The 10,026-nt window shown below is 34.3% G+C and overlaps 1 long non-coding RNA gene across 5 annotated transcripts; it reads left to right on the forward strand.

Annotated features, from left to right (window-relative positions):
* The first annotated feature begins 6,932 nt into the window (after positions 1-6,932).
* On the forward strand, positions 6,933-9,693 carry LOC141618146 (uncharacterized). 5 transcript variants are annotated; one of them, XR_012531315.1, is made up of 5 exons: positions 6,975-7,736; positions 8,013-8,107; positions 8,336-8,435; positions 8,553-8,730; positions 9,013-9,693. It is a non-coding gene; the product is annotated as an uncharacterized LOC141618146 (long non-coding RNA). The 5 variants fall into 5 exon arrangements; XR_012531316.1 differs by lacking the exon at positions 8,336-8,435 and having other exon boundaries at positions 6,933-7,207; positions 8,436-8,730; XR_012531314.1 differs by lacking the exon at positions 8,336-8,435 and having other exon boundaries at positions 6,933-7,207.
* Positions 9,694-10,026: the final 333 nt, after the last annotated feature.

Genomic DNA, 10,026 nt, shown 5'->3' on the forward strand with positions numbered 1-10,026 from the left:
GTTCTAGATCTCTTTCTTAGCTTTCCAACGCCACTGAAAGCACCTTATTCCGAGTCTTATAGAGAAAGTTATGCCTAAAATACGACAGGCTGTCAAACGCGCTTTCTTGCGCAGGAGGAACCCGCTGAGGAAAGGACGAAGCAAGTGTTGCGCCTCTTCCAAGGGACGCAGCACCTGCTGCGCCTTTTCCTCAAGGTTTTATTTTTGTCCAAGTTTCCGTGTTTAACCTAAGTCGGTTATTTCCGGATCTTTCTCTCCTTTCCTAAACCCTAATTCCGTGATTAGTATAAATAGAGACCTTCGGTCTCACATATTTCTCACGCGAGTGTCCGCCCTTCTCTTCTCCGTTTGCATTCTAGACCACGCTCTTGCTTATTGGCGCCTATGTGCTTGAACTTTCGACCACGTAAGCTCGGATCCTTCCGAGTACCAGCCTCGTTTTGCATGACCGACCAATTTGACCAACTCCACTACACCATAATCAATTAATCAATTCAATTTGCTTTTAAATCCTTTTTCAAGGGCACTTTTCATATTTGCATTATAGATCGAGTCGAGTTACCACTAAAAACAGATTTAGTTAAATCTCGCGACGCTAACATGTAAGTCTGAGGGTGTAAAATCCCAATTTTATTTAATGTATTTTATTTAATGTATTTATTTTCTGTATTATAATTAATGTAAGAATTTATGTCATAAGCATGCTCGAAACCGTCTTTTAAAACCCTTTTTTAACGGAAGTAACACAGATCTGACGTGGGGAAGAATCGCATCAACTGATGCGCCTTCTGGAAAGGGCGCGGCATCTGCTGCGCCTCTTCCGTTTCGATTGATGCACTTCTTCTTCTTCCTCGGGTTTTTGTTCCTTTCGTCTTTTATTTTTCTTTCTTCGTTCTTTCCCTTATTTCACCTAGAAATTTTCAAATTAGTTTTTATGAATCCTTTTCATTAATTTTCGACTTAAATCCCTTATAATTAATATTTGTGGGTTTTCGTCACAAATTCAAACTCGGACTTTAGAGACTCGATTCGTTCATATCAAGTCCCTTGATTTCGTCTTTGATATATGTTTTAAATCTGTTTTCTTCATCAGGTCGTAATCTTTTGTTTCCACCATTAACTTCAAGTTTGTAAATAAATCAATTCCAACATCGTAAATAATATCTAACTTATAATAATTCGTATTAAATTGTTTTCTTTCACTTCATGACGATCTCAGATGCATGTAAATCAATTAATCACTTCTACTCGAGTTACCAATCAATAAATCAATGTAAATTAATCAACGAACATTAAAAAACCGCGAGTCTGACTTTCACAGTCAGAACCCAACTCAAGAACGGACGCAGGAAGTGCTGCGCCTCTTCCGCAGGACGCAGCAGAGATCTTGCGCCTGTTTCCGAGGTGGTTTCTGCCTCTGAACTCTTCTCGTTTTGACGTAGGGTTTCTAATTAGGATTTTAATTAACCATTATTCTTATTATCACCATAATTCGACATATTTTTCATATTTTCCATATTTTCCATAATTTCCATAATTTCCAAATTCACCATAATTTCCATATTTTCCTTATTTTCCAAATTTCCTTATTTTTCCAATTTTCTAATTTTTTTTTATTTCACTAATTGTTTTCTTTTATTTCCAAATCTTTTTTGGGCATGATTATGACGTAAATTCAAGTTTATCAATTGTAATTTATTTCTTTATTTCGTATTCGTATTTATTATGTATGATTTATTTACTTGACATTCACATGTAATTAATCTAACATTAATTTCGACCCCAATTTATGTTCTAATTACTTGTTCACCGACTTAGTTAATTCTCACATGCTAGGATTAAAACGTTGGATGTTGCATTGCATGCATATAATCGACAACATATCGAGTATAGACAACTTCCCTAATCATTAGTAGAGGCCGCTATCGAGGCGGGCGGGATTAGGTGTTCGATCAAAAGAGCTTCCTAATACGTACCCTCACTCCTTACTCTAGATCTCTGTGAACATCCGTGTTCATTGGCATCCACGAGAATCATTCTAGACATAGAATGCTAAGGGTAACGAGTTCTTGGTGTTCATGTCACTACTTTGTGTCTTGACATGGCACGAGGTATTCGAACGGTTTCCAATTTTCCACAATAAATTGGTGGTGACTCCACAAATGCAAACGCTTGTTTCCCAAGCGCCCCCGTGGCCCCATGTCCACATCATGTCAATTTATTATCTATCACGTTTTAAGTGAACTAAAGCGGTGAACTACGATGATTGTAATTGACACGGTCGATAAACTCGATTTAAAATGATAATGCATGTTTTAGTTATGGCGATTTAGCGATGCATGCAACATATAAATAAAATGCAAAGCATAAATAAAATCCTAGTATGGTCTTCCTAAAATAGTAAATCTAATAAACTATTACAAATTCGGAAACCAACTCTTTTGGTCCCTTGAACTTCGGTCTTGGCACGCATTTTAAGGCAACACTTTCTTTAATGGATCGCCTTCTCGAGTGGCACCGTCTTCAAGGTACTCCGGAATAAATAAATTACAAAATGAATTACATAATTTCCTATTATACATTTGTAATTAAAAATAAAAAAAATCTATTAAATTACAAAACGGTGATTTGAGATCACAATAATTACAACCGAATCGATATTCCCATACATTTCAGGTAATATCAATTAAAACTAAGGCCATACTAAGTAAAATTACATAATTCAAAAATTACATAAAATTAAAATATGACAATCATAAATAAAATGCAGCATTATAATATGTATGAGCATGCCTAATTTTATGCTAAATCGCCTTTTAAGAGCCAATATCGTATATTAATCGGTTTTTACGGATTTGCGTGATTTAACTTATTAAAATCACAATAATTACATAAATTCATATTTATGTACAAGTTAATTACCCTAACCATCTTAGGACTCAAAATTAGTATCCACTAACATTTTGACAATAATTAAACTTGATTTCTTTATATTGTTCATAAATGGACCCAAAAATACAAAATTATGCTATAAACTTCAAATTAAATTATAAAAATTTCAAATAATTTCGAAATTTGAAATTTGAAATTTAAACTCATGAACATTCTGGAAAAATACCATGACACTCATAATGTTCAAAACTTAGGTTAAAAATTTCGAAAATTTATCGAGAAAAACAATGTTGCGGTTTATCGGTTTTAACAATTATGACCATAAAAATATGAGAAAAAATTATTTTTATCAACTTTTCACTTTTAGATCTAAAATATATGATAAAATGCAACATGTGACGTTTTTCCTTTAGTCATGAAGTATGTTTTAGCATTATTTCTAATTTTAGTCACTATTTATGTGATTTTTCATCAAAAATTCATAAATCATGCATAAAGACTTCATTATAGACAAATATTTTACACACATCTTATAAAATTTCATGTGACAACATACTAAATTTCCATGACCATATTCGAAATATAACTCATATTAACCTATTTACCCATTTAAATACGATTTTAACTTGAAAAATCAATATTTCGAGCAATACAACTCATTTTATTATAAACAATTACAGGCCATCAGTAGATAATATATGTGAAAACATATCCAAAAACCACTGAAAAATTCGAAGTTTAGCTATTTTTCGTCCAAAAATGACATTTTTATCATAAAAATCACATTTTAATGCCAATATTATATAAAATGAACAATAAAATCCATAAATAAACCAAAATGTCCTAAAAATCACTTAGGACCAGAAACTTTTAACATGCAAGGTTATTTTTAGGTTTATCTTCATAAAACTAAATTAATTAGTTTTGTATGTTAATCATATAACTCGGAAAAACTATAAACCGATTTGCATGCAAACAACCTAAGGCTCTTGATACCGCTTGTTAGAAATTATTAATCTCATTATATAACATATTCATATATGTTCAAATTTATTTAGTCATAAAATAAATTGTTGATCTTATGAATGAAAACTAAAATAAGAGTAAGGAAAAATGGTTTCATACCATATGAATATTTCGGTCAAATGGGCACAAATGAAGGTCTCCTACCTTCATTTGTTCTTGAGCTCAAAAATACTTTAGGATGATCATCCATGACTTCAAATAGAAGCCCTCCAATAAGTAGCATCCAAGACTATCCCAAAATCCCACAAAATAATATGTACTAGATATTTGTAATGTGGTTTACCTTAAAATCGATTACTAATACTCATATACTACTACTAGTATTATTAGTGATTGATTTGTACAAATTAGATTCATAAAAATAATTTTTATGAAGAACAAGAGAGAGTGTGTGTGTTTTTCATAAAACATGAGAGAATGAATAAAAATTGAGAAAAACTTCTCAAATGTTACACTAAAAACCGGTGGGTATATGGGGTTTTAGGCCCTTTTTCTTTTTCCGTTTTGTCTTCACAAGACTAATTAGTGTAAGCCTTTGTCATAGTCAAGTCACTATCAAATGTCATAGACAAATGAATAAGACAAAACTTCTAAAATTCCCCACCAATTTTTTTGGTTATCATGTGTAATATGGAGTCCATTTTATTTTTGTCAATTGTACAATTGTATGTCATGTGACATGTGACATATCTTATGTCATGTTTTAATTTAAAATGCATATTTAACAAATTAAATATCATTTACAAATTAAATAAATCACATTTAACAAATTGACTAGTAATTCAAAATTACCTTCACATAAAATGGTCATTTAAATACTAGTTAGTATAATTCACAACATCTTGTAATTATAACTAACTTATCATTCTCATCTCGCGTGTTTCGCAACACCGATTAATTTTAGTATTATAACTTCTTAAATTACTAAATAAAATCTTATTTAATCACATTATAATATGATGTCATTTTCTCTCTCATGATAATAATTTGTTCAATTTTAAGGAATTAATTAATCTGTATCGACATACAATTAATTAACCTTTTTCAATTAAGGGAATCGTCCTTTAGGTGTGACCTCAAGGGATCAACTGATCACCACCGTCGCACGACAGTAATGTCAAACTCTAGCTTGACCAATTATTAATGATATGTGTGGACCAGTTGACTATATATGTAATGTATCATCCCTTTCGTATTCTTGTTATGAGATTTAAATATGTGATCAATATGATCGACAATTGTGATCGCATTATTGTCGGGGACACTTACTCCAACAAAAACTTATTGACACATGCACTTTTTTGTTTAGGATACTCATTAATTGTTAAATGACAAGGGCATAGACATATATATATATATATATATATATATATATATATATATATATATATATATATATATATATATATATATATATATATATATATATATATATATATATATATATATATATAGGGTCAAAAAGTGCGAACTAAAGTACGGTGCGAACCGTACGAACTAGGTTCAACCCAGTTTTTTTTTTTTTTTTTTTTTTTTTTTTTTTTTTGTAGATACATTTTATTTCTTTACTAGATACACCTCTTATTCACATACATTTTATAACATATGTAGATACACTTTTTCCACCCTAAAATCCTAAATGCACTTTTACACTTTTTTTTACACTAATTTTTTTTGGAGTTTCAAGACAACTCCGAGATACATTTTATAGTATTTGCGGATACACTTTATATTATTAGCGGATACACTTTATGGAAATTGCAACAAGTTTTAACTCTAACTCTTGGATACCTTTTTTTTTTTTGCGGATACATTTTATATTTTTGGCGGATACACATGACAGTAAAGCTAGATACACATCTTTTCAAACCCAGATACACATGTCATTTAAAGTCGGATACTTGATACACATGATATAACTACTAGATACACATGTATCCCGCAGTAATACTATGTGTATCCGGGCCGATATTATGTGTATCTAGGACCAGCAAGAACTGGAAACAAAGATTTTGCAGAAACAACCAACTTCCCGGACAATTCCAACGTCTGTCAATGCTTCCTCTGCAAAGAAAGGGAGCACGTTAAGCTACAAAATACAAAACAATACCACTTCCCTTCTCAGATCAAAACAACAGGCTTTCTAAAAGTTTATCCTCTCAAAAACTTATCATTAAGCTGTGAAAAGAGGTACACCATCCAATATATATTCAAAAAAGCTACACGCATGCCTTTCTAACATAATCCCTCACACCAGTGGAATTCAGCCGCCACACTGACCACCATTGCCACCAAATAACACCACACAACACCACACGAGTCACTTACTCACCTCCATAGTCAAACACTCAATCCGTGAAACCTGCTGCGCACCACCACCGTCATAGCCGCCTCAGATCCTCCACCTCTGACACTCAGTGCGCCATTTCTGACCGGGGATAACATAATCTTATTCGAAATACTCCGACGAGAACCCCGGCGTACTTGATTTTTTGAAAATAGTCTTTATTTGTTAATATTATCTAATTTGACATCCAGATCTAATAAAATGAAGTTAAATTTCAAAAGCTTTACTAGGCCGACGAAGTTGCTCGGAATTATAGAGGTGAAAAATGGTCTTCATCCACGGCCTAGTCTCATCGCCGACAAATAGAACTCCGGTGACTCAGGCAGAAAATAGACTCGTCGGCAGGGCGAGATAACAGCTGACAGTGAAGGTTTCCAATACTCCGGTGTTGGCATTAGTTGACGGCGACTTGGCTTGCCTGAGTTCCGGTGGTCGTCGGCGGAGTAGGTTGAGTGGGGGAGGAGGAGATAAATTGGGAGGGGTGATTAGAAATTGAAGGCATGTGAAATGGCAGTGAGGAGAATAAGTGTGGTCCGTTGAGTTTTATGTTGACTTGAGTATTATAATTTTAGTTCAGAATTCGCACCGAACTTTAGGTGCGCGGGATCTATTTATATATATATATATATATATATATATATATATATATATATATATATATATATATATATATATATCGTGTCAGTAAGTTAACTAAAGTTGCACGAACTTACGAACTAAGCAATTAAACCAATTCTTCAAACGCGCTTTCTTAATTGTTTACCCACCTGAAACAATTACACACCCACCCACCAAAAACACTTAAATTTGATCGCCTCCCACCACTTCCACCGCTAGCCGTCATTACCACCGTTGATCGCCACTCCCACCGCCTTTTTTACCACCTATATTTTCGTCTATGACCCTTCCCACGAACGAATTTCAGTGTATTATAGCAAGAAGGTTAGATTCAATTCTTATCTTACTTTAATCTTTGAAGATTTGTTTAGTATTTTGAATCTACTCAATTGTAAAGATTATAAGAAGTATTTTAATGCGAAAACATAAGATTATAATCAAAAAAATTGATCGTTAGGGGTGAATTTAATTAAATTTAGGGTCGCCGCTAGGAGGAAGTTCGCCGTTGAAAGTCGGTGTTGATATTGGTGGTGATGGTTCATGGGTGGGGTTAGTGGACGGTGTTGCGTGGTGGGTCAGGTGTTAGTTGTGGGTAGGGTTCATCAGTGATGGTGGTCGTGAGGTGGTGAGTGGTGGTTGCACAATATATGACCGCAGATACACAAGCTAGTACTACCAGATACACAAATCGACTTGTGTATCTGGAGTATTAATTTATGATACCACATGAATGCGTTGAATAGAACATATAAAATAAGTAGCATTTTGGGTTGTAAGTTGTTGCTTCTGGATGCAACTTGTTTCTTTCTCAAGCTCAGTACTGTTAGATGCTGCGAATTGGGAAAATCGACAGGTAAACGATGGTCGATTATATAAATTAAGGTTGAATGTATGTAAATGAGCGGTTATATTTTTGCAATATGTTTTTTCTTGGTTTATTAAGAAATTTGATTGATTTTAATGTATTATTTATTTGTTTGGGTCTATATATGTATTATGGAATCATGATGTTTTGATTCTCTAGAAAGTTAACTAAATCAAATGCATAAATAGTACTCGTATTGATTACCGTCCTATTAGAGCCAAAAATGCATAAATAGTACTCGTATTGATTACCAATTGTTTGCAGGCTTACCATATGACCAAGAACAATGGGTGCATTCTGAAGGATAAAGTGTATGAAGTTATCAGCTCTTTTGAGCATGTCGGACAATTCTTGAACAGGTGAAGATTGTTTCTCCATATTCTTAATGCTATCCTCCAACTTCTCCATTAATGCCCGTTCTCTCTGCCTACTTTCCTCCAACATTTTCTCCAGGAACACTGCCCTTTGTTTCCAGTACACAACCGTATCATATTCTGCATCTATCTCTAGCCCTTTACTTTCTGCAGGCACCTCATATTTTTTCTTTGGCGCGACTTTATTGTAATCGTATAGCTTTTCAAGTACAGAAATAGGATGCCTTTCGCTAGCAATTCTATCATTTTCAAAACGATACTGCTATAAGATCTCCAACCTCTTGAGCTCAGCCTCTTCTCTCTGCTTGCTCAGGTGGTCAACCTCTTCTTTCAGCAGGCGAACAGCATTCGCTTGCTTGTATTCCCAGTGCTGTACCAAGTATGACAACTGAGACGAACCCTTCTCACTTTGACCCCTCATTTCTTGCAGATGTTCCAAATCGCCCTCAGAAGGTTCCGAATTGATTGCAACTTCCTTTAACATATCCTGATCTTCCCTCGGCCTATCTACGTTGAATTGAGTCCCGGCTTTATTTACACCTTCAGGCCACATAGCCGTAAATTCATCTTCAACATCCATTTTATCACCATCCATATACATTGCTGAGGTATAATCTCGAGTCATGCTAATTGGAAATCTAATTGGAAATCTCGAGTCTCTAATTGGAAATCTCTCATGAAAAATCATGGGACAAGTAAATATCAAGACAGTACCATTGTCAGAAAATTCAACTGTGAGGGGGGTATAAATGACACTTGATCATCTATTGCTGAGGTATAATCTCGAGTCTACAAAAGTGAAAATTAGAGTATTGAATCATGGGGAATTTGGGTGTCTATTAGTTGATTAAAAGTTGTAGTAGCATGTGTTTAATTGTTTTGAATTGCAGGTTAATTTCCTTGTTTGGAGGAGCTGCAAGTGAGTAATGATGAAAACCATGTCAAGAGGCTGATGTGGGATTGGAATACATCTACAAGGGAGGATGGAAAAACTGTCACTATAAATCGTGTTCCAGTGTTAACAAACTTGACAATTGGTGGTACAGATGCCTTGAGGTTGCTTCCTTCCATAATCTTGGAGCATTAGTCTTGTCGTAAAATCCATTACCTTCAAAACGAAGTTGTATTCTTGACGTCATATGTTTCAACAGCCAGCGGAAAATTTGTGTGCATGTATTCTCAGCTGCTAAGATTGGAAGAATTGTGGGTTGGGGAAAGTGAGTCCTTAAAAGAGTTATTTGAAAGCGAGAGCTGTGGCGTCATTGTTTCTGCCGCTGCATCAATAATTTGTTTGCAGCTGAAAACTTTATATTTGTTTTCTCTGCCTGAGTTGAACCTCATCCCTCTGCATCAGTTTATGGCTCTCAATTGCCTCCAGTTAGAGGGTTTGAGTTGGACTTATGTGATTTCAACCGATTTACTGGCTAGTGTTGAAGGATCACTCCAACAGCTTCAAGTTCTTCGGATTTACGACTGTATAGAGAATATTTACCTTGCTATAAATAAGCTATGATTTGTGCAAATAGACTAAGAAAAAAAACATAAACAAAAAATATCTAGATTATTAGAGATATGTATCTAGCAAGTGAGAGGAGTGTGTCAGATCTAGTTAGATGTATGTATCTCAAGATCTTGAGAGGAGTGATCTTCTAGCATTAGATGTATGTATCTAGCAAGTGTGAGTGTATCCAGTGTCAAAGATCCAGAGGTAGGTATGTATCTGTGAGTTAAAGGAGTGTATCAACAATTAAATGTATGTATCTAGCATACCAAAAATTTGTATCTAGTAACTCAATAGGATCAAACGAGCGACCTGTTTGATCACAATCGAACGAGTAGTTTTCTTTTAGCCTACCATTATATGTGTACTCAATAATGCTCACAATCCACTAGAGGAACCGAGC

The sequence above is a fragment of the Silene latifolia genome, chromosome X (genome assembly GCF_048544455.1).
Source record: "Silene latifolia isolate original U9 population chromosome X, ASM4854445v1, whole genome shotgun sequence".
NCBI lineage: Eukaryota > Viridiplantae > Streptophyta > Magnoliopsida > Caryophyllales > Caryophyllaceae > Silene > Silene latifolia.